This window comes from Danio rerio, chromosome 14 (genome assembly GCF_052040795.2).
Source record: "Danio rerio strain M-AB ecotype USA chromosome 14, GRCz13ab, whole genome shotgun sequence".
NCBI lineage: Eukaryota > Metazoa > Chordata > Actinopteri > Cypriniformes > Danionidae > Danio > Danio rerio.
The window spans coordinates 28,117,260-28,143,936 of NC_141034.1; the positions used below are offsets into that span (position 1 = coordinate 28,117,260).

Sequence of the window (26,677 nt, forward strand, 5' to 3'; positions counted from 1 at the left end):
TATGAATTTAAAAAATAGATTCATGAGGGGTGTATATGCTGAGCACTGTATATCGATCATGATTTTCCATAGTGTTATAGCGCTTTGTAACACTTTATTATTACCATTTCATCACCTTAGAATTATAAGGTTCTATTTGACATTTTTGTCAAAATTGAGTTGTTGACATATTCTTATTAAATGACAACTTATTAACAATAAGGGATGATTTATTTTATAAGTTTTTTATATTTTAATGCTTTTTATTTAAAAAAATAAATGTTATACACATACTGTTTGCTATGGAATGCAAAAACTTTGAAGCTCAATATCTCAGAATCATTCAGAACGCAGATAGAACCTTATAATTCCAAGGTGACGATTTGTTGAGCCTCTCCATACAGTTTGAAAAGAGCGCTTGTATCTGTAAGCTGCTTCGCGTGACATCGGACTTAACAAGTGCATATCTTCATATATGTTCAACAAAAGAAAGAAACTTTCCATTTAAATTTTTTGTGTGAACTATCCCTTTAAAATGCATCACTCTGTAATGTGGAAAAGGGCTAATGCTGCAATGTATACGAGCAGAAAACTAAACCTATTCTAGGAGACCTTCAAAACTAAATCCTGAACATCTGATACAGTAGATTTAATAAATAATACCTTTATTTATTTATTTATTTATTTTAACAAGGTGAATCCCAATTCATGCTTGTGCACCATTTTAGTTTATATTACAAATATTTAAATTAGGGTCCTCACAGTAAAAAAAAGAAAAGAAACAGTGACGTTTAAATACTTTAATGCACATAATGATGGGAAAAAAAAAACTACTGTGCAATGTTGGACACTTCACACACTCAACTGTCGCTGCTTTAATTATGTAGTGGAAGAGGTAGAGCTTTCTGCCTCCAGTAAAGAATGACAAAGTAAGTATGAGTAAAGTTGCACACACTAGATGACTGACTGCAGAGTGCATTTGTCCACAGGTTCTAGTTCACCAATAAAGACAAAGGGTACAACTGACATAAATAGCCTTTCCTCGCCTCTGTTGAGGTTGAATGATTTTGATAGTATGAATGAAGGTGGTCTTTAGTTTCTAAATGGCTACACAGTGCACTCTAGTGGTACTCATGAGAAGATGCTTCGTTGTCTGAAGAAAAACATAAAGAAAAGGGAAGCTCTCAGTCTGTGCTGCCATTGGTAAAATTGATCATTTACCAGACTAGATCATCTTCGAAACCTGATTAAGCAACCGCACCAAGCAGGCCCCTGTTGCTAATGTTCGCTCACGTCACAGGAAAATGTTGTGGTTCACACTTCTTCAAGTTCTCCTCTCAAGCAACCAACTGAGTGGTTACTTTTGCATTATGTGTAATTATAGTTCAGTATCACTGACCTGTAAGAGCCTTATGAGTATTTGATTTCATATTTAGTTCAAGCTGATGCAAGTATGTCATACTCTCAACAAAACTTACTGACGCAAATTAATGTTCCTTCATGAGCTCTTCATCAGGCTTAGAGTCACTTTACAGCCCTTCACATTCACCGTCATCCAACGGTGGATTAATGATCCTTTATTTATTTATTTTAACAAGGTGAATCCCAATTCATGTGTACTATTCTAGCTTATTTATTACAACTATTTGAAGAGGGTCCTCACAGTAAAAAAAAGTGAACTGTGTAATTATAGTTTAGTATAACTGACCTATAAGAGCCTTATTAGTATTTGATTTCACATATGGTTCAAGCTGATGCCAGTACTGTATGTCATACCCTCAACAAAACTGACTGACGCAAATAAATGTTCCTACATGAGCTCTACATCAGGCCCAGAGTCACTTTACAGCCCTTCACATTCACTGTCCCTCAACAGTGGACTGATTTTTGTTTTATTTAATCCCAATCACACATTGGACTAGTTTTTTCCTTTTTCTCACAGGTTTTCAACAAGCATCTGAATCTAAACCATCTGCACTAAGACACATATTCAATCCAGTAAATTATCATTACTTTCTCCGGTTACATCCTGAAACCTGTTGACCTTCAAAAAGTTGTACTTCAGCATGAAGCATAACTTTTTGCTTAAATCGCTTGCACTGCAGGATTTTTTCACTAGTAAACGGCTTTGGATGGAAACATCTCATGTAAATGCAAATGTTGTCATCTTTATGCATTCGCAAAGCCAAAGGCTGACACCGCAAGTGTCAAAGTTCAAATGTCTTCTTCTGGATCACATTTTAAACAGTTTGTCACCTTTCAGTATTCATATATGTGTAACATACACTATCGGTCAAAAGTTTTAGAGTTAAAAAATTAAAAAGTTGCAGTTTTTTTTTTTTTTTTAAGAAGCTGATTTCTTTTTAGCTTGATAACTCCAGTTATTAGAAGTCAGGAGTTTTTGATTGAATAAGTTTACTAAATTTAAGAATTATTAAAAACTAAAATTCATATGTTGCCGCAATGACATATTAAGGCATACACCATTCCTTTTCATTAACTATACAGTGCAATATGCAATTTACAGCTGGCAATGAAATATAGGTAATTCCATTGTAGGAATAATTTTTGTTGTCTATTCCCATTTTCCTGGCATCTGCCTTAGTGTCTTTATTTGTATTTGTATTTTTATTCTTTATGTTTTTACAGCACTTCTTTAAGTGGTTGCACAGAAGTCATTTTATATTTCATAAGTTCACACCTAGATATTGCTTGGCGTTATTAGTACTTTTGGCATGTTGTGCCGGGAGAGAACCTCAGAGATAATTGAGCCAGGGCTCCCGCCTAGTCAATAAGCATATAAAAGGGTCCGAGATCAGGTTTAAAGAGCTCCCCCTGCTTAAGGGAGAAAAAGAAGGAGATGGGGAGGAAGGATGCATTCTTCCAAAACAAAGATAAGATAGTAGGGCGAAATTGGTCTATTCATTGTAAGCTTAAATCAATCTGATTGGATTATTACTGATTACGGATGAGAGGCCAGCCGCGATCAATCATATGCTGTGCTTCTCTCGAAATTAGTTTGTAAAACATCACTTGCTCAAAGATCATTTCGCAAAAGTATGTGCAAAGCAATATTTGAATTTCTAAACTTGGGAATGATGAGCGCAATAGGAAAAAAAATGTAAGTTCTGCTTGCTGAAGTAAAGTTTCCACATTAAACAAATTATTATAGAAAAAAAAATTGGACGTTTCTTATATTCATTCATTAATTTTCTTGTCGGCTTAGTCCCTTTAATAATCTGGGGTCGCCAAAGCGGTATTAACCGCCAACTTATCCAGCAAGTTTTTTTTTGTGCAGCGTATGCCCTTCCAGCCGCAATCAATGTCTGGGAAACATCCACACACACTCATTCACACAGACACTACAGACAATTTAGCCTACCCAATTCACCTGTACCGCATGTCTTTGGACTCTGGGGGAAACCGAAGCACCCGGAGGAAAGCCACGCGAACGCAGGGAGAACATGCAAACTCCTCACAGAAACGTCACCTGAGCCAAGTTTCAAACCAGCGACCCAGCGACCTTCTTGCTGTGAGGCGACAGCACTACCTACTGCGCCACTGCATGACTACATTTCACAATTATTAAAACTAGCAGCTAGCTCTCTGCCACTCTCACTTGGTCACACACTGAAGCTAAGCAGGGCTGCGCTCAGTCAATATCTGGATGGGAGACCACATCGGAAAGCTAGTTGCTGCCGGAAGTGGTGTTAGTGAGGCCAGCAGTGGGGTGGTTAACCTGTGGCCGGTGTGGGTCCTAACGCCCCAGTATAGTGAAGGGGACTCTATACTGCTCAGTGAGCAGCATCTTTCGAATGAGATGTTAAACCGAGGCCCTGACTCTCTATGGTCATAAAGAATCCAAGGATGTCCTTCGAAAAAGAGTAGGGGTTTAACTCCGACATCCTGGCCAAATTTGTGTGGTGTGCGGTTTGAGAAAAAATGTGTAATTAAATTACAGTTACTTATAAAAAGGTTAAAGGTATAACTACATTTCTCAGTAGCGTCACTATTTTCTAAATCAAAGAGCTTTTTAGTAGCAGAGCTTTTTTTTTTTGTCAAGTAGCGCAGTAGCGTCTACACAAGTTACATTTACTGATCGCAGATCAATAAGTGACGTCACGGTAATTTGTAATCTGCAATCTATTACATTTCAAAAATAACCTCATGGTGGATGAGGAATGTAAAAAATGTGTAAAGTGTCTAGAAAATTGCTATTCAAATGTAAGGAAGTATTATTATTATTAATATCTCAACATGGATTTTTGCTGTTTATGTTAAATTTGCTGAACCCACACTGCTTTTGTTGATCTTTTTTGTTGTTGTTGTTGTTGTTGTTGTTGATGATGCCATACCACAACATTACCACAAGAAAAAGTGTGTGTGCCTGCTCAGACCGTAAAGTTGTGGTCAGTACTTTCTCAAATTAAAGATGATATGTTTTAATAAATTTACATTTACATTCAGTCAGTTAGCAGATACTTTTGTGCAAAGTGACTTGCAATTTAGGATGAATTCAGTGATTAACCAAGAAAAGACAATAAGAAGTGCTAATCAAACAAAGGATGTGCTGACAGAATTTCATGCCAGAGTAAGGAAGGGGAATTTTTGGGGTTTTTTTGACAAAGAGAAAATGCTTCTACTGGTGGTTTGTCAAGCCCACCAGTGTGAAACACTCAGATTTAATAATATTTTGGGGTTGGCTGTGGTAAGGTCAAGGAGAGAAGAGTGGTCTTGGTTTTATTCACACGGGTACAGGTGCTTTCGGAAACTATGGGTTTTCAGTTGTCGTTTGAATGAAACCAGTGAATCTGCAGTCCGTGTGGGAATGGGCAGATCATTCTACCAGCGTGGACCATTGAAGGAAAAGGTTATAACCTCTCTTTGATGGTATCACAAAGTGCTGCTCACTCCCTGACCAGAGGCTCCTGGAGGGGATTTAGACCTTCAGCAGCAGGTGGAGGTACAGTAAGAGGGTTCAGTGCCAGTAGCTGTTCTATGAGCAAGCATCAATGATTTGAACTTTATTCAAGCTTCAACCAATAACCAATGCAGAAAGATTAAGAGAGGTGTTACTTGGGCTCATTGAAGACCATTTGAGCTGTAGAATTCTAAATCATCTGTAGAGGTTTAAGAGAGGATGAAAGTCCAGCTAGAATAGCATTGCAGTAGTCTAGCCTTGAAATGACAAGAGCTTGGACTAAAAGTTGTGCAGTGTTATTCTGTTAGAAAAGGTTGGATTTTGTTGATGTTATAAAGCGCAAACCTGCATGATCGAGACGTGTTGGCAATGTGCTCATTGAAAGACAGCTGATCATCCAGGATCACCCCAAGATTCCTTATCTGGATGATCCCAGCTGGATTGAGAAATCATGTTGAGTGTGTGAAGTTGCAGAGAAGTTCAGTTTTTGCCAGATTAGGCAGTTTGGTTTTCATTCAAGCTGAGGTATCCTCCAGACAGTGCGAGATCCACTGATGTATATATCATTTTTTGACAACTTAGATGAAAGGTTTCAATCCACTACAGCTGTGTTTCTCAACCACGTTTTTGGAGGACCACCAGCTCTGCACATTTTTCATGTCTCCTTAACCAAACGCATCTGATTCAGATCATCAGCTCATTAGCAGAGTCTGAAATACCTGTAACAGGTGTGACAGACAAAAGAGACATCCAACACTTTGTGGATGTGTTGGTGGTCCTCCAGGAACGTATTTGAGAAACACTGCACTACAGTATATCCATATATATATATATATATATATATATATATATATATATATATATATATATATACATATATATATATATATTCGTTTACATTGACAAACATTAAAACTGGGTTAAAATGGGATTCAAGCAGCAAAACAAGTGTAAAAAAATCATACTTTAAAATGTCTATCTTTTTTTAAGTCACTGAATATTTTTTTCACTCAATTTTATTTTCCATCTAATTTGTTACAAGAATCATTTGATTTGACCGTAAATCCCTAACCCTAAAATGCAAATGAATTGTAATTTAGAACTGTTATATTGTCATTAAACCACTCAATTTTAAACAAAATCAATTTAATATATTTTGCTATTTCACATTTACAATAATTCCTTTTTTTCACAGTGTGAGCAAATAGATTTCAGATTTGTTTCATTTTTATGTCTATTTGTTGTAATCAATAATGAAATGATTTTGATAGATTTTTTTACTAAAGTTATTTGGAGCATTAAGGCAGACTTGCATTAGTTATGCTTTATAGAAAATGTATATTTAACTAGTTGTGGACATTAAACTGGTTCATCTTGTCTTTGAACATATAAAAAACGTGCAATATTTCTTCAAAAAATCCCAGTTTTTAAAAAAGTAATTAGTAAGTACTGTATTTGTTGGAATATCCATGATTTAAAAAATGTCACAGTGTTCGTGTTAAAGCTTTTTCTCTGGTAAGCTCTTTTTTTCTATTCCCTTGAATAAGGAGCGCAACGGTAGAAAGCTGAAATTACCTTGTTTTGCGTATCAGCTCACCATCTCTGTTATGTATGCAGAAATGCATGACCTCTCTCACAGATCATGAGCACAGTGTCAACCGCTGCCTCCATTGACTCTCACGCTTATGCTGTCATGGCCCACAAACTCTCCAGTGGTCGGGGAAGTTCAGTTGTATGGGACTGATGAGTTGGACTCTTTTTTTTATTATAATTAAATGAGACCTAACCACCTTGACCTCACAAATAAATAAAAAAATCTAAAGTGTCATTAAGCTGAATGACACTCACATCAAATCTTTAGTGTAAGCTATTTTAAGGGATAAAAATTCTGTCATCATTTACGTTTTAAATCTGTTGGAGTTTCGTTCTTCTGTTGCACACAAATTAGATTTTGAAGAAAGACAAAAACTTGTAACCATTGACTTCTCTAGTAATGTTTTTCCCTACTGAAGTGAATGGTTACACGTGAAGGTGAGTAAATAGTGAATTTTCAGTTTTGTGTGAACTTCAACTATTATAACTGTGAAAAATCATGAGTCACTTGTGCTGAAAGATGCAAGTCTAAAAGTCTGTTTTCAACAAAAAGTCAAGTGCATATAAACACATTTCATTTATGGCCATCAAGTTTTGATAGGGAAGAACCGCTCAGGTGAATTCCACTAAACAGAGACCGTGGGGTGTCAACACTTGCCTCTTTTTTTTTTCAAGAAGCTGATGGTGTAAAGACAAGACCGATGATAGAAATGTAGAGTCATCACATTGATCAACAAAAATGAGTCAGTCACCTTTCCCATATTCTTCTGAAGCACCGAACCATGCAGAATTTGCTAAATAAAATTGTGCTGACACTTGTCACTTAGATTCTGAACAAATATTACAGATTTATATGGCTGATCTGTAAAATATCCAATTAAACTAACATGCAAAGAAGGACTTTTGCTGCTTGTTCAAACTACTTATTTAAAATGAGTTGAAACGACACAATTCTAAGAAATTATTGAGTTAACTTAATCGATTTGTGTTGTGACAACATGAATAAATTGCATAGAAACCAGAACTTTTTACAGTATATGTGACAAAAATCAAATTACAACAGAATATGTTTGCACTGGCCCCAGGGTTAATTGTCAAGGCCCCAGCATTGAATATTCCTGAAAATATTTTTAAAATCCTGAATAAAATCCTGTACCCAGATGCTTAAAAAGTCAAATGTGGATCCGAAGGAAAATTATTTATCATCCTTGATCAGATGTGTGAGAGGGCATTCTGGCCTTCAGAGGAGATTTACTACTGATCACAGAGCTGCGCTTCACTGCCAAGACGTGCATGACAATCTCTTCTGCTGAATCACGAACTTGATTTGATTTCAATTAATCATTCAGCACTAGTATTTAGAGTTTTATTTTGAAGCTTCAGCATATATAAAAAACACATACAGGAATTAATAAAAACCTCAACCACAGCTTTTTTTTTTTATTCTAAACATTGTTTTCTATAAGAGTATGCACACAGGAGTAACCATTTAGTGTTTGTCCCCTGTTTCCAAAATGAAAGTCCCACATACTTAGTAAGTTTAATATGAACCTTAAAGGAGCAGTATGTACGTTTGACATCCAGTGGTTGAACAAGGTATTACATTCCTGGATCAAAACAAATGCATGCGTAGGTTGACAAATTGACGACCAACAGAAGTGAGTCTGGCGATCGAGCCTAAAGGCCGACTTAAGTTGTGTTCTAAATAATAGCAACGGGACACGATAGAGGAATGTTCTTCATATTAAAAGGAGTTTTTGTTCTAACCAACACTATATCTATTATATTGATATAATAAAAATGGCTTATATTTCTTGCAGCTGAACAACAGAAAACTGCCATTGATCTCCTCATGTACACCTCATGTGCTTTATTCAGTGTTAAATGCTAACAATGTGAGTTTGAATGACATTTAACATGGCATTTATTGCCATTAGGGCTGCAACTAACAATTATTTTGATACTCGATTATTCTGTCGATTTTAGCTTTGATTAAGCGATGAATCGTGATAAAAACAAAAACAAGAAAAGCATTTATTTCCAACTCTTTATTCAAAAAAAAAATAATCAAAAAAAGCTCATCCCTGAGCTGTTATAATAATAATAATAATAATAATAATAATAATAAAATAAAAAAAATAACTTAGTAGTTTTGTGCTGTTTTCAATCCAAATATCAAAAATCAAGATGCATACTAGACACATGAAATAGCAAAAGAAATTATGTCTTGTTTTTTGAAAAAAAACACCTTAACATTAAGTGATTGTTTACCTTCACCAAAAAATGATTTGGAAATTCAATCATTAATTAATCAAGGAAATTAATCTTAATGAGATATAATCTCAAACAAAAGTTTGAAGCATCACTTAATTTTCTTATGCCATTTTTGTTGTCTGGTCTTGATTTAAGTTTTTTTTTTTTAGATATTTGCACTGAAAACGAGACAAAATGATTAAGAAAAGTTTTTTTTTGCAGTGCAGCTATACATGACAGCAGATTGAATGATCCAAAAAAGGCAAGTGAAAAAAAAACGTGTCTTTAGTCTTGCAATGTAAAGTAAATATACCACTGCTACTTTACTTCTGTTAATAACTCTTTCACTGGTGGATTAAAAATATTCTGGAACCAGGAGTTTCCGTGGCGATGTGTCATGTTTGTCACGTGACACACCGCAGTCTCTGTATGACAGTTGTATCTCTTTTATTATGCTTTTCTGTTTTATTTCAACATATTCACATGCTTGTTCATCAAGTCATCAGCTACCTGACATTACAATTTACAAAAACGTGAAAAAAACGAGATGGGCATCGCCATGTTTACTTGCGGCTGCGCAATTCTGCATTCAATAATGAATTCTACTTCCTGCTTTGCCTACTGATCCATGCTTTGCACTCCTGCTTTTTTGTATTTTATATTCTAATTTTAACTTCAGCCTTCCAGCGCAGTGCTCAAACCACACAGCTTGAAGATCAACATTGAATCTACAAACTTTCTGTAATTCGACTTTACTAACAAAAGTGGAATTGTCAACAAAACAATCTCCCGCTACCAGCAGCTCACATTCCTAAGACATGAAAACACAGATAACTGAAAAAATGCCTCTGGCTCAGGTTGATTCAACCAGCTGTACAAAATGCTACAGACTTCAAAGATTGCTGTTCTTGAAGCAAAGTCACTTGCAATCTGACCAGAACTTCCAGATCACATAAGACTGCTTTAATGTGGACCCCAACAGTATACAGCTGGTGATTCACAAATTTTGTCATTCAGGAGTTCACACTTAGCTGATGATTTATCAAAAGCTTGTTTGGCATGCTGTCCCTGAAGAAAGCCCTGAGCTCAAGGGATCCTCGAGCCCAAGGCTCCCCTTCTTGCTGTGTGGGGCCAACATTGCCAACCACTAGGCCGCTGTGCTGCTCGATCTATGGTAATGGAGGAGAATGGGGAGGAAAGAGGGTTTCTTCTAGACGAAGACAAATGTGGACTGAAGACTTATTTATAGTAACTTAGGATTCATGATTATTATGATTGGAAGATCATGATTAGCTAATGCGAGATTGGCTGTGGTAAATCAAAACCACGAGATCCTCTCGAAATAAGTTTATAAATAAACCTCACTTATTACAAATTATAACAACAAACAAGCATATGTTTTAATACATTCATAACCGTGTTTATGTTTTACCATCATGCTAAAAAAAAAGATAAAATAAAAACCGTTTCGATATTTATAATGCCTAATAATAACTCTTGTATAGCAGTCCCACAACATACTTTCACATCCGTCATTCGATGATACTTAGATACCAACGCAATCTCACAGTAATTCGTAACTTTTTGATTTTAGTGGCTAATTCGTATGAATTCGTACGATCTAATTTGCACAATTGAGTACGATTTGCTCACTACCCAATGACGGTTGGGGTTAGGGGTGGGGTTAGGTGCCATGCCTCCTTTTTAAATCGTTCATTTTTGTACGTCTGAACTTTTAAATGTAAAGTGGCTAAAATAAGAGTTGTAGTGGAACAGTCCTAAATGAAGTAGCCCCTCCTAACTTTGATTTTGTGAGTGTTTGCAGAGCTAATAGAAGAAATGGAGGCTTCTGCTCTGTTTAATGATTTCTACGAGTGTATTTGCCCTTTAAATATCTGAGTGTAGCACTAAAGTGTGCTCCATACATTTTATTGATCATTATCTACAGACCTCCAAAATGCTCTTTAACTTTTATTGATGATTTTACAGAGCTGCTATCAATAGTAACCTCTGAATTTGACTATTTTACTAATGCTGGGGATTTTTATATTCACATTGATAATCCAGAAAACAGAGCTTTAAAAGAACTCATGATTGTTTTTACACTTGATCTGTCCCCTGGTATACAGGGAAACACAATCGGGGAAACACTCTAGATGTACTAAAAACTAAGAGTTTACACATTTCATCCACTGTTGTTAAGGATGTTGCAGGATCTGATCATTTCTGTATTCTCTTTGATATATTGATCACTCCCGCCATTGAAGGCAGATCTGTCCCTGTCAGAAAGAGATGCATGAATGAGAACACTAGTGTGGAGTTTAAGAAGGACACTCTGCTGATTTTCTTAATTTCTTTAACTCTAAAGTAAAAAATGTCATGGGATGGTATTGCTCCTGTTAAAGTCTGAAAGAAGACTGGGAGACAGAAAAATATCTTGAAAAAACTCAACAGCAATACAAATTATAAAAAGGAGTGCAGAATAGCTAGGCACATGTGGAGGAGACAAAAAGTCTTTGTGCTTTTAATCTGGAACTAGGTGCTGCTAGGCAGACTTTCTTTTCAAAACTTATAAACAGCAACTTAAACAACACTCACACTCTCTTGCAACAGTACAGAGAGTCACAACCCACCCCTGTCCCCAGGTAGGATTACCATTGAGCAACTCTCTGAAAGCAAATTCAACGAGTTTGCATATTTCTTCACTGATAAGATCAATAATATCAGATAGGCAATCAGCGCATCGAACCAACCAAATTGTGGCAATGTCACAACCACAAATCAGACATTATGTAACATTATGCAACTAATAGTAGTAGAAGAGATTGTACAGATTATGAAAACATCAACCTGCAGTCTTGACTCACTCTCCACATCATTTTTCAAAATGGTGTTCAACTGTTTAGAAATGGGTCTCCTAAAAGTGGCGAATGTTTCACTTGTTTCTGGGACTTTTCCAAACTCTTTTATAACTGCAGTTGTAAAACAATCAACGACATTCACCTAAATACAGATTCAGGCTAACTAACAGTGCTGGTTCTCAAGGTGAATGTGTACCTTGGCTCTAGGGGTCAAACAACAAAAAAGGTGATGGTCAAGAATCTTGGTGTGGTTCTGGGGTCAGATCAAAGGTTCAGTAGTCATGTCAAAGCAGTAATTAAATCAGCATACTTTCATCTCAAAAACATTGCAAGAATTAGATGCTTCTTTCTCAGTGAAACTTGTTCATGCTTTTATCACCAGCATGGTGGATTACTTTACTGGACTCCTCACTGGCCTTCCCAAAAGGACAGACTCAGACAGCTCACCTAGAATGCTACTGCCAGGATTCTGACCAGATCCAGAAAAGCAGAGCACATCACACCTGTCCTCAGGTCTTCCCGACTCCCATACATTCAGAATGAATTTTTAAGTATTATTACTTGTCTATGAATGACTAAATGGCCTAGGATCTCAATACATTACAGATATGCTGATTGAATACAAACCTAACATTTCCCTCAGATCATTAGGGTCAAGTACATTCAAAGAGTTCAGTCAAAGCAGGGTGAATCTGGCTTAAGATACTATGCCCCCTACTGCTGGAATCAGCTTCCAGAAAGGATCAGATGTGCTCCAACATTAGGCCCATTTAAATTAAGACTTGAAACACATCTGTTTAGCTGTGCCTTTACTGACTGAGTATGGTGCTATGTCTAACAGATCACACTATTGTCATTTATTTCTAAATTTCTTTTAAACTTGTTATAACACATTGTAATCTGTTTCAAAAAAATTGGTAACACTTTATAGTAACTACACACTATGAATCATTTACTAAGCATTAGCATCTAGTGAATTCATTATTTGTTAAGCATTAACTCTACATTGATAAACGTTAGTAAGCAGTTTATAACTGGAGCTACAAATGCTTAATTCTTGACTTACAAACACAAATTATGTGCTTAATAATTGTACTTTCATTGTTAATAATTTATTTTTCATTGCTAAATTAAGTATTACGATATTTACAAACCAGTTGTATTTAAGAGTAGTTTAGGGTTTTTAGGATCATTCAGAATGAGTTAGTAAATGGCTAATAAACTATTCAAATTAACACTTATAAATCTTATTATTCAGGCATATATTAATGCTTACTATGTATGTTAATAAATGCTTCATTAACTCAACTTTATGCTGTTTTGTGATATAATCTTAAGCGAGGACTATTTATGCTTTATACTGTAAATCCCTTATAAATGACTATTATACAATATATAATACAATATAATATAATATAATACAATTATATAATGCCAACAGTTCAATCTTAGTTCCATCAGACCACAGGACATGTCTCCAAAAAATATTATTTTTCTCAGTGTAATTTAGCAAATTGTAATCTGGCTTTTTCGTTGATTCTAGCTTGTTGATTTTCCCTTGTTGTCACAAAAGGAAGCAATGTGTTTAAGGTTTTCTTTAAATACTATTCTACAGTTGTGTCTCCAAATAACTCAATGTCAAATAGCCAATCAGAAACTTCCAAAACCATCATCTGAGCTTTTTCAGAAGCATAATAATTGTATTGTATATAAACTTGACTTTCAAGAAAATTTATAACAAATAAATATAAACAAATTTGATAGTCCTAAATTACCTGAAAGAGAAAAAGTTTAGACACATCAACATCTGACTTGGTTCTATCTGACATTTTGGTCAAAATTGAGTTATTGACATATTCTTATTAAATGACAACTTTTTTTACATTATGGGATGTTACACACATACGGTTTGCTATGAAATGCACAAACTTCACAAAATCTCAAAATCATTCAGAACGCAGATAGAACCTTATAATTTCAAGGTGACTATATATATATATATATATATATATATATATATATATATATATATATATATATATATATATATATATATATATATATTTTTTTTTTTTTTTTTTATACAACAGTTCTGTCTAGTTCTCAAATCTGATTGGCTGATAGCCGTGCGACATTCTGCAATATCAGAAGTCCTACAGCCTCTTTCCCTTTGTGTATTACTCTGCCCACATACAGCCAGCAAAAAGCTGACACTACAGATCTAAAGTTTAAAAGATGCACGCTCAACTGTTTAACTGTCAGCTTATGATCTGAATCCGGAAGAAAGTAGTTCCTCATACAAAAGGGTTTTTGAGACTCTCCATGTTTGATTTTGTTTTTATATGCACAATTATGGCGTCAAACTGTTGTATAAATGCAATATCACACTCGTAGCAGTGTGATATGGCTGTATATCAGCACTGGTGGGGGCACTAACGCACGCCTCCCACCAGTGCCGATATACAGCTATATCGCACTGCTACTCATGTGATATTGCTCATATATATATATATATATATATATATATATATATATATATATATATATATAAACTGTAAAATAATATAAAAAAACAAATCTTATACCTATCCTAACTATGAAAGAAATCAGCTAACAAAAAAGGACTTACATTTTTGCCTCTATATTCCACTATTGAAATTAAAATAAAATAATTTTATATTGAGGAGAAAAAAACACTGCTTTAAGATCAGTTTGTAGTGTTATAATTAAGACCAAGGGTCTGTACCATGGTGGCGAATCACACTTAGATTAGATTAGATTAAATTAGATTAGATTAGACTTGAGTGGTCAGAACTACACATTAAATCAAGCATTGTCAGTACTACGATGCTGATAATTAATGTTCTCTGTTAACTTTTATACTGAATTAACGGATTATGTGTGCATCAGTAGCAAACAAAAAACAAAGATGCTATGATCGACTCTTCTGAATTCTCAAATTAAAAAACACATTTAAATAATTTTAAAAAATTATAGAGTAAGAATGAAAAGAGCTTTCCATGAAAGAGTTAAATTATAATAAATAATCTCTGTTAAAATCACTTCCCACCAATCAGCTGGGATCTTACATGAGAACATAATACCCTAGAGCAGGTTAGACAAACCACTTATTATAAAGCTTTATATTAATAACCATATATTATGTTTTGAGCACAAATATATTTTTGATTCTTTCCTTGTGCCAATCTCTTAAAGCAAAAAAAAAAAGTGTTGCACGTGCAGTTCTGTCAGTAAAGTCTGTGTGTGGTTGAATTTCCTATCGATGCATTTCTGTCAGCAATTTAGTTTTTTCATTTTTTCTGTTTTGTCATCAAATCCTTGTTCGAAATCCTTTCATAATTTCTTTACTTTTAATAGTTACTTTAGCTCAGTCATGAGTGTGAGTGTGAACAAATGTAAATATTCTAAACTAAATGTGCCATATGACAAAAATTTGAGTATACCCAGGCATAGCTGAATAAGAGTTCACTACATGGACATGGCATAACATGAGCCTTAATCATCTCATTCTCATGTAATTTGCTGTAAATACCCAGTAAAAAATGAGCCAATCAGAAAAAAACACATTTATGTTACACACAAGATTATTAAGATTATTTAACATGGAGGTAGTTTTCAATTTAGTTTGCACCACATCTTGGTTGTATTTAACATGGAGATAGTTTTGCTTTATATGTGTTGTTAATTTATTAATTAGCATGCCCTCAACATCTGTGTGCATTTTACTTAATTTGAAAATGGGAGACGCATGAAGATGTGCTAAGCTTTAAAAATCACATGCTAGTCAAAAAGTTACCACACATGAATTTGAATTTACTACAGAACTGTTAGAAATGTACTTTCTATATATTACGAATGTAAGTATTATGAATCTAATTCAGACATGCCATGTTGTCATTATCACATGACCTACCTGTTCGTTGTGTCGCTTTCCATTCATGAATTCTCTCATGTGGCATCATGAGGCAGTAATGTCCATTGGATGCACACAATACAGAATCTCGCTGAAAGTAGTAGGTCATCTGGGTACTTCTTACCTACAATGTTTTTGAAACAAGAAATTTAGACAAACTACTCTTCTCACTGGTTGTTTTTTTTACATACTATATGTAAAAAAGTAGGCAGTGTTGGGCAAGCTACTTGAAAAGTATTGAGCTAAGCTAGCTATTTTAATTTAAAATGTAGCTTAAATTTACTAAAAGCTGCCCTCCGGGCAATGTAGCAAGCCCAGCTAAAAGCTGCATGGCAAAAGTAGCTTAGCTACATATAAACAATTTTTTTGCAATTTTCATTTTTAAATAAAAGCAACTTAAATCCAAATCAATCATATCAATAAAACTGTCAATGAAACAAATGAGGCTTAAATGTTCAAGTCAATCATTTACTGCAAATAAACTAAACAGAAACAAATTATAGTATATAACAGCAAAATCAAAAAGTTACATATTTAAAATACTATATTAATTCATAGTAAAAGGAAATATTTAAGAATAAGCTCTATTATATAATATAAGAACTAATATGATATATTACTATAGTATATTTTTAGTATATTTTTTGTATATTTTAGTATATTTTTTATATATATATATATATATACAGTTGAAGTCAGAATTATTAGCCCCGTGAATTATTAGTCCCCTGTTAATTTTTCCCCCTTTTCTGTTTGATGGAGAGGAGACTTTTTAACACATTTCTACACATAATAGTTTTAATAACTCAACTCTAACAACTGATTTATTTTATCTTTGCCATGATGACAGTAAATAATATTTGACTAGATATTTTTCAAGACACTTCTATACAGCTTAAAGTGACATTTAAAGGCTTAACAAGGTTAATTGGGTTAACTGGGCAGGTTAGGGTAATTAGGAAAGTTATTGTATAACGATGGTTTGTTCTGTAGACTACCCTGCTTCTGTAGGAATCCTGCTTCAGAAATAATCCCTTTCCTTCAGTCGACTTTCCATCAAGCAAATTTGTTGTCGACAACTGTAAAACAGGAAGAAGAAGAAATCGTCATTTTTGCCATCATATAGATTTACTGTCATCGGCTAGACACCGGCCTCACAGCTCTGTGATTGTCAGTGCCATCATTTGTTGATCCGTAATCAGTAAATGTAGCTTTTGTGAATGCTACTGCGCTACTTAACTAAAAAATAGCTTCACTACAGTTAAGTTAGTGAAACCAAAATTTGGTTTAGAAAGTAGCGATGCTACCGCAACGCTACTGCAATGTCACCGTGACGCTACTGAGAAATCTAGTTAAGCTAGCAACGCTACTGCCTAACACTGATAGTAAGAAAGTATGTGATTATGGACGCAGCCCGTTTTTACAGGTTGTTTTTCTATGCATTGCAAAGCGACGAGGACTTACGCCATGCAGTTCTTCAAGAGTCATCAGTTTACAGCTTGTCAGAATACAAAATGCAGGATATATGGATTATTAATGTATCCATCACCACTCTAAAGAGGCATAAGGGCTGTTTATTTGCATTATTGTTTATATTGTGAAATTTACTGCACACGTTTATAACGAGGCAACAAACACACATAGACTGCTGAGTAGATGTGTTTAATGCATGTTTATAGTATTTATCGTGCAATAACACTCAGCTCTTACTGTGATTTTCTGGAGTGAATGGACAGCAATACACTTTATTAAAAGTCATCTGTTTATTTTAGAGGTTGATATTAATTTCTGGCTGTGTTTAAAGCTTCAAAATACAACTTTTTTGTTGAGTATAATTATAATTTAGCCTATATTTCATCCACAACTCAGCTATGGTGATTTTTTTTTCTGGTGTGTAAAAGATAGCTAGCTAAAATTAAACTCTCCACCACTTTAGATGAAAAGATTTCACAAAGGCACCTGCTCAATTTGTTAAAAAAATTTTTTGACAAATGAAATATGATTATTTTGCATTTGTTTATTTCAGAGTACAACTAGAGTGTAAAACTGTCGATATAGCCACATACCTACTATGTACAGTAGGTATCAGATATCATTGAATCAATGCACTATGTGGCACCTTTAAGCTGATTCATTTTTTATATTGCATTTCGAGTATTCCATGAGAGCTCAAAAATAAAAATAAAAATACAAAGATTTGTAAAAAAATATATATATGGTAAGGAGCTAATATTTCAAATATCAAGAATGACATGATGAGTCATATTTTCGATTTCTAAATTTGCTCTTCGTTGTAAGTTTCAGTTGACGGTTATAATGGAGGTGGGGCCTATATTAATTATTATTACATCATTAAAGGATTTCCCTCAGTGAGGCGACATAGACTAAATACTCAAGTCCACCTCTTCCTCTTCATCAGAGCTATTTGAAATACAATGTGCAGTTAGTTCCTCTTATCGTTAATGTATAAATATCTGTCATTTGAAAACTAATGTAAACAGTGTAAATGTCAACCGCACAACACAGAAACCTTCAGACACCCACATGAAACATCTATTTTGTGAAAAATTTTCCACTAGTCGAGAGATATCGTACAAACCCAAGGGTCTAATTCACACAATATGTCTCACTATTTACTTATACTCATTTTGTTCCAAGTACATACGGGATTTTTTCCCTGTGAAGTAAAATAACATTGACCTAAATGTGCTGCTGTAATGCTTGATGCTTCATTTTGAAAGTAATGTTTCCATTCAAAGTTGCCAATTTAACCAAAACAACCAATTCGTAAATATTTTGGGTTTTGGAAATGAGTCTAATCTTGGTTTCTCCTTGTACTCTAGTGAAAGATATGGTCAGGGAGATGTGTTTAATTCATTTTTGTCTATAAATGATAATTTTTTTGTAAAGATTAGATTATACAAATACACCCAAAATGTAAAAAATGTGAATATTGAATTAATTGTTAACCATTATTATTAATATCAATACATTGACATCTGTAGTAGGAAAATAAAATATTACAAGAAGTAACGCAATTTACCAATTTGGTTACCAACATTGTTCAAAATAGCAATGTTTATGTTCAACAAAAGAAAGAATCCAGCAGAATTGGAACATAAGAGTGATTAATACTGACTTTTTAATATAACAATACAAAAATTGGACTTTAGCATTATAAAATCTCTTCTCAGTCAATCTTCTCAGAGTCAATATCGTATATTCCCATCTATTTTTTCCTTCGTAGGCTGTGATATTCTTAATGAACATTCAGTATTTCCCCCTTTAACCAATTTAGAAACATCATCGCATCATGGCTAAAGTTTTTTTTTGTGAGTGAGCGTCTGTGGCACTAGTTTCCTGTTTTACAAATATATATAAGGGTTAAGGTGCAGATAGAGATCATTATCTCAAGTTAACATCCCTGTGAACAAGAACATGAAACTGCTTATTCTTCTCATCGCACTGCTTGCTGGTACTAACCCTAGCTTCAACATGCCTGTACAGAGCACTACTGTGGAATATGATGCAAAAATAATCATGGATGAAATTCTAGAACAACTTAAACTTCTTGTTGAGAACTTTCCTTCACTTAAGCAGAAGATCACTGACATCAAGGTAAGTCGATGTTTGTATGACAAAATAGAGAGGCTTTAGTTGATTGGTATCGGTTGTTTGTGATAAGATTATAGAAATGTCGAGCCAGAAGACAGACATCTTAGTCTTTAGTTTATGATACTGTATCTTCTATATAAGAATGCATCATAACATTGTCTGATTTCAACTGGGTTTATTATGTCTATCTTTAGGAATTGGGAAAGGAACCCATCACAACACCTCGAGATATCAAGGATGCAGTAAGCATTTGTCTTATTCCATTAGTATTACTAACCAATGAAACAATCACTGTGAATTCTATATTTGTTTGTATGAATGCATTCTAATTGTGATATTGTTACAATCGCAGTGCGCATGTGGAGAAATGTTTAAAGAAAACCTGAACAAATCTGTACAATGGGTAGCATCCAAATTGGACTCTGACTATTTTTTCAACATTGTGGACAACTTGGATGTGCTTACATTCCAGGTATGGAGTTTGCCTTAAATTATTCGTGCTAACCATTTAGTTATTAATGTTTAACATTACACATTATCTGAATTATGATTAGGCCCAAACACACACCTCTCTTAAATATTCTCATATCATTTTAGTTACCAAATAAGTGTGGGTCTCAAAGAAACTTAGAAAGAGATGTTTTATTTAAATAAAGCAATCAGTTTGTTTAATTGTTATTCTTGATTTTCTGTTTTTCAGACACCACAAACAAATAACTGCCACTTCAAAAATCACACCATAACACACCCCTCAAATATCAAGACTTTCCTGCTCCAGGATAACATTCATTTCATTCAACAGTGGAATACGCACAATTGCAATTCATGCAAGTCATAGTTAAAACTAAACAACAGAGATTTTTTTAATGGAGATATTTATATTTATACTTTGTATTTATATATTTATTTATTTATATAGCTATTTATTTATGTATTTTGACCAGTGTGTGTTGGTTGTTCTAAATCCATGAATGTAAAGTGAAATGGTATATTACTATTTTTCTATTACAAAAATATTCTTATTTTAGTCACAGAATGATCCTCACTATACTTTATTTGTTAAAGTTCTGCCTTGTATTGTAGCAATACAGACATCATGTTACAATGTTTAGATTATGCTGGATTCAATCCAGAATAAAACATTTGTGGCCTATTTTTAAGAAAAGCTTTTCTGTTGTTTCCTTCATGTTTACCTTCTTTCTTATGATATGACATTCAGCTAAAACTGAGTTCATCAAATCAAGGTTTCAAAATGGTTAAATGATGTTGCAGAGGAACCACTTTTGGTTTCTCCAGGTACACTTTCTCAAGTAAAGGTACAAGAGCACTGGGCTGGGACCTTTTTAAAAAGATACACAATTTTACCTGAAATTGTCTATACGGGTTCCTTTTTTAAATACAAGTTAGTACCTTAGATGCACATATTAGTTCCTATTTATTTACTATTTATTAAGTAAAAAGTTCTTTAAAAAAGCATTTTATTACACTTTTATTTTCCAAGTCTTAATGTAAAGAACTTAAGTCTTAACATAAAGAACAACTGAAAGTTTACACAGAGATTCAACATCAAACTTTTATTTTCAAAAGTGTATGCTTTACATAAACATAATGCACTATATGCTAGCTAGTCTGAAAAAAGTAACTTTAGGTTGTTTATAAAACGACATCTACTCACCAGCTGTGAACTGCTGCAGTGGTGTTGTAGTGAATTAAACTTCACCCATCTGCGTATTGTTTATCTTCTCTTGGTTGTACTGATGGGATGTGGTGCATCCTGAAGTAGGCCGTGTATACAATATTAAGTCTGATAGATGGAAACAGACAGTCCCGCAGCTGCTGGCAGCGTCCTGACGAGATGGAACATCCCTAACAACACAAGAATGGAATATTCAGGAGACCAGTGACTAAGAGCATTCGGCTTACAGAGCGCGCTGCCAGAAAATATGCTTCCTCTGCTTCATGAAGACTTCAAGATCCATCAGTTCCAGACATTCAAGTCCACCTGGAAGTATTTGCGAGTTAGAAAGTTGTAATTACAGTGTCAGGTGCATTCAAATGATCTGAAAAGAAAAGAAAAATATATATTTTTTATTACAAAATGATGGAGAATGTAAATCAGTGATTTTTTTATTCCATTTAAAAACAAGTACAAAAATACAAAAATTATTAATAAAAAAAGGTTCTGTATTTCATTACAATTTTGGGACAAATTTTTACACTTTTTTAAACAACACTAAGGTTTGTGGATATTTATATAAAAAATACAGAATTTTTAGAGAGCATGTTTAAAAACTCTATTTATATTCCATCTTAAAATCCAATACTATCATATTGCTCATACTTTGTGGCCTTAGCTACTGTGAACTTAAACATTTTATCCAATATAGTGCATATATAGAGTAGTGCTGTCAAACAATTGACTGCAATTAATCGCATCCAAGATAAAAGTTTGAATTACATACAATATATGAGTGTAGTTTTCCAGTGTTGGATTGCGGCTGGAAAAGCATCCTCTGTGTAAAACTAATGCTGAATAAGTTGGTAGTTCATTCCGCTGTGGCGACCCCGGATTAATAAAGGGACTAAGCCGACAAGAAAGTGAATGAATGAATGAAGTGTAAATCACACAAACATACTGTACATAAAATAAAAAAATACACAAAATAAATATATTTCTATGTATTTATATAGAATTTTTAGCTACATGTAAGTGTAAACAAGCATTTTATGCAAAGTAGTCAAGCATATATTTACATACAAGAATATACACAGTACACACAAAAACAGTTTGTAAATTTTTTTTTTAAATGACTTATTTTGGATGATTAATCACTATTAATCACATATTAATTAAAGTGTTTGACAGCACTTATGCACTGTAATTTTGTACATACATGGTACAAGTAACTACACCTAAGTACTGCCTTTTAATAAACATTTGTATCGTTAGCCATACTACAAAACTTTAACCCATGTAATGCTACAAACCGCAGATCGCAAACTTATTAGAAGCAAATGAGTGAATTTTCTGGAACATCATGTAAATATGATGTCGCAAAAGTATTTAGTATTTGAGGCCACCTGATGAAAGTATAACCATTATATCTTATAAATGCTACTTTGTAAGTTTCCATCTATTGATGTGATGAAATGCATCTCTTGTGACCTCTTGTGTTCAGGTTTCATCAAGAGCCTCTGCTCTTACTTCCTCACAAAGTCAATGGTATCTGGATGCAGCCTTTATGATGCAAGCTGAAATTGCATCACTTAGCGATGCAATGTCAGACACAATGTACTCAATAGAGTGAGTGACGTCACAGTGACGGGTGAGGGAGGGGTTAGGTGAGCGCATTAAAAAGCATTGGATGCAGCTCAGATTGCTCTGCATCGAGTCTGCAGCCAGACCCCTCTTTACAAAGTTAAGTTTCTTGTGATACACAAGTTGAATGAACAAACTCATGTCATGCAGCTTAAGCCAGAAAAGCCAGCAAACGAAAAGGATGTGGATGGCAACTACAGTACAATTATGCTTACATGCGGCAAAGTATGAATACCTTGTATTGGTGTGCATTTACACAACATGTGCAACAGCAAATTAAATCTTGGCCAGTAGTCAGAAAGGTAATAGTCTTTTCAAAACCCGTTCAATAACACACGTTTACACTACAAACGCAATCTTATCCAAAGTGATTTTTTATTGTACCAAAAATGAAACTGACCTCATTTACTCTCTCTTTAATGTGGTTTTAAAGATTGAGTTTTTCTATTGCTGAACACAAATGAAGATGTTTGAAGAATGCTACTTCCATAGTAGGGAAAAAACTACTATAGAAATCAATAAGTCTCTCTCTCTCTCTCTCTCTCTCTCTCTCTCTTTACATCCATTGCTGTGTCTTTTTGTTGGTCATTTTACATTTCAGGTTACATTTTGCAGAGATTATTGTTTCATGATAGGGTTGTTTGTCCCTTGTTTATCTAGGTCTGCAAAAACTATAATAAAAAATATTCAAAGAATTCAATGGGTCCCAAATGTACTGTAAAAAAAAGAATCAAGAATCATTGGTGCATAAAAATTCAATAAGTGGGCGAAAAGTCTGCATTGACTGTAGTCTATCCAGATATCAATCATAATACATACATTTATACAAACTTGTAAAAAAAAAAAAAAAGACTGCAGTGATTGCAAAAAAAAAAAAGCACCTACTTTAAAAAAGTATGCAATTTGGGTCCAGAAGTAACATCTCATGCAACAGATGCATCACTTATATGGACAGTAAAATTGTTATAAATCTGTCCTGTATTTCATATAAAAAGGCACCATTTACACCCTTTTGGTATTAAAGCGACAGTTCACCCAAAAATAACAATTCTGTAATCATTTACTCAACCTTCACTTGTTCAAAAACTTATTTGAGCTTTTTCTTCTGTTAAACACAACAGACATTTTGAAAAATGCAGGTTGCTGGGACTTTTTTCAAAAAAAAAAAAAAAAAAAAACTGAAACAAATTTGTAACTGTGTTTGTTACATTCAAGTACTTTTTGGCTAAAAATGTAAGAAATCACAGAGACCCGTTTCTCGGTGAAACATTATTTATAAGCATACTGTTTAATAGTACCAAAAACAGAAAAGGTTTATATTTATAGAAAATAATGTTGCCTAATTATGACTACAAATTTTTAAATTTAACATACCTGCTTTACAAAAATGATACCAACATTTATTATTATTATTATTATTATTATAGATTTTAATTATTATCTTTACAAAAAAAAAAAAAAAAACATTTTACTTGTGTACATAAACCTGTTGACTTTCACACTTTTTTCCCTTAAAGCTATACATCTCAGACAGATTCACATTATAAATACAACCCCAAATCAGAAAAAGTTGGGACAAAATGCTAATAAAAAAGAAAGCAGTGATTTCTAAATTTACTTTTTATTTAATTGCAGGCAATATGAACACAAAATATTTCATATTTGGTCTGGTCAAATATCTAACTTCATTCATTCATTCTTTTCGACTTAGTCCCTTTATTAATCCAATGAACCGCCAACTTATCCAGCATATGTTTTATGCAGCGGATGCCCTTCCAGCTGCAACCCATCTATGGGAAACATCCATACACACTCATACACTACGGACAATTTAGCCTGCCCAATTCACATTTCAAAAAAAGTTGGGACAGGAGCAACTTAGGGCTAGTAATCGGATAAATTGCTTAAGTAATCAGTAATCTGATTTCAACAGGTGATGTCAACAGGTGATTGTAATTATCATTTAGTACAAAAGCAGCATCCAAGAAAGGTCTAGTTCTTTTGATGTTCCGAGAAATGTCAGTTTGCCAACAAGACATTTGGATATTTCACCTTCAACAGTGCATAACATAATCTACAGAAGTACTGTTGCCCACCTTAAGACTTGTTTGCAGGAGTATTGAGACAAAATGACACCTAAAACACTTTCTCACTTAATGTCTTCAGTCCCTAACCATCTTTTAAGTGTTGTGAAAATGACCCTTCATTTCCCAACATTACAAAGTGGTAAATGCTTTACGGTTGCAGCTTTTTTAAGATGCGTTGCAAGAACCAAAATTGTAGTACGTGTTTATTTTGGGAAAAAAAAAATCATGAGGAACACATTTAATAATGTTTGTTGCATTGTCTGTAATGAAATACAAGTCAAAGTAAATTTAAAAATCACTCCTTTTTTTTTTTTTTTTTTTTTTCATAGTCTCCCAACTTTTTCGGATTTGCGGTTGCATTATTACTATATTATTAAATGTTAATATTTATAAATGTTTCAAATTCTAACTTGTGTTATGTGGAATGAGTCTTTGCTGATTCATTTAAACTAACATTATGCAGACTAAAACATCCAAGCACCTTATCTGGACCCTGTCTACTTCCACAAAGGGAGCCATCAGCTGCACTACAATTACTTTATTTATAAACTCCCATCTGGTTAAAACTGGACTAGTCAGAGACACGGATTAGACAGGACACACTCACACACAACACGCGTATTTTGTGGGCATTATTGCAACAGCCTCAGTTCTACAAAAAAATACACAAATTTCCCAATTTAGCTGGCCACTTCTTTTTTCCCCTCTTTTTTATGCAACTCCAAACTGGTAATTTACTTATAACCAGTATGCTCATAAACATCCATAAATAAAGTAACAAAACAAGATCATAAGAGCAGTGTGCCAAAGAAATGGGTTTCTAAAAATCCCATTTTCTTTACAAAATGGAATGATGAACTACATCAGACTATATTTAGCAGACGGCGATGACAGAATTCATACATCTCAAACAATGATTTTGAAAGAAACTGCAAGAGCGGCTAGAGGTTGTGTAAGCTCTCATCGACTCCAGACCGTTCGTCAGCTTTGAAGATGTGATTTATGGGCTGCTGGTGGCCAAATCTAAACTCACAGATCACCATGTCTTTGATGATTTTTCAAGTGTCCACATTCATCACTTCAGCCTGAGAAACCAGTAGCCATGTCCACATTGATCTGGATTTGATCTCGAAACAGCCTGACCTTAATCAGCAAAGAGTCACTGAAGGAAATAAGTGTCAGCAAACCTTTGCTGGTGAGAAAACTCATTTAGACGTGCCATCTACACAAGGTCTTTTACTAGCCACGCTGTTTAATAATGTACATAGAGCAACAAGTAAAACTAATTAGTAACATCTCTGAATGTTTTTTCAGTCTAAAGGTTTATAACTATGGATTTGGAATCACTGTTAGAAGTACACTTTCCAGCTGATTATTACGAAAACACTGACAGCCAATCAAATTTACTTTTAAGAACTAATTCATTTACAATAAGAGACAACAAAATGACAGCAATATCAACTGTTCTGCACTATTAGAAGTGTTGTTATAGGTCATTCATTTGTTCAGTTCAGTCCCTTTATTCATAAGAGGTTGCCATCTTATCCAGCAATGAACCGCCAACTTTTCCAACATGTTTCACACAGCAGATTCTTTTCCAGCTGCAAACCAGTACTGGGAAACATCCATACACACTTATTCACACACATACAATATGGCCAATTTAGTTTATTCAATTCACCTATAGCGCATGTCTTTGAACTGTGTGGGTAACCGGAGCACCCTGAGGAAACCCACGTAACCACGGGGAGAACATGCAAACTCCATGCAGAAATGCCAACTAACCCAGCCAGGAATCGAAATAGTGACCTTCTTGCTGCGAGGCAACAGTGTTAACTACTGAGTCAAGGTGTAGCCTGATTGTTGTTATAGGTATTTTATATTAAAAGAATTATCTGTTATGAAATGTAAAAAATAAAGAAAGAAAGAATATGTAGATATGTAATTTTTATACAGCAGTTTTGATAGGAAATACAAAGTTCAGTGTTCAGGACATTTCTGGCTGAATATCTAAACACAGAGACATACAGATGAATGTAATAGGTTTAAAAATACAACTTGCAAGCTTGGAAATATTCCTTATTAAATGTATTGTGCTGCTCTTCAGTGTGACTA

The 26,677-nt window shown here is 34.1% G+C and overlaps 2 long non-coding RNA genes across 5 annotated transcripts in view; one reads left to right on the forward strand and one right to left on the reverse strand.

Moving 5' to 3' along the window:
• Nucleotides 1–26,677, reverse strand: part of LOC137487521 (uncharacterized) — a 93,249-nt gene that overhangs the window by 33,862 nt on the left and 32,710 nt on the right. For 2 of the 4 annotated variants that reach the window (XR_015507466.1, XR_015507467.1), the window contains 3 exons: nucleotides 20,832–21,022; nucleotides 16,540–16,620; nucleotides 15,542–15,665 (listed from right to left, as the gene is read on the reverse strand). This is a non-coding gene — a long non-coding RNA (uncharacterized LOC137487521). Of the gene's footprint in view, nucleotides 1–15,541; nucleotides 15,666–16,539; nucleotides 16,621–20,831; nucleotides 21,023–26,677 lie in introns of those variants that run through there. The other 2 variants (XR_015507469.1, XR_015507468.1) reach the window with 1 other exon arrangement.
• LOC137487520 (uncharacterized) lies at nucleotides 19,265–20,160 on the forward strand. Its single transcript, XR_015507471.1, has 3 exons — nucleotides 19,265–19,398; nucleotides 19,509–19,628; nucleotides 19,857–20,160. It is a non-coding gene; the product is annotated as an uncharacterized LOC137487520 (long non-coding RNA).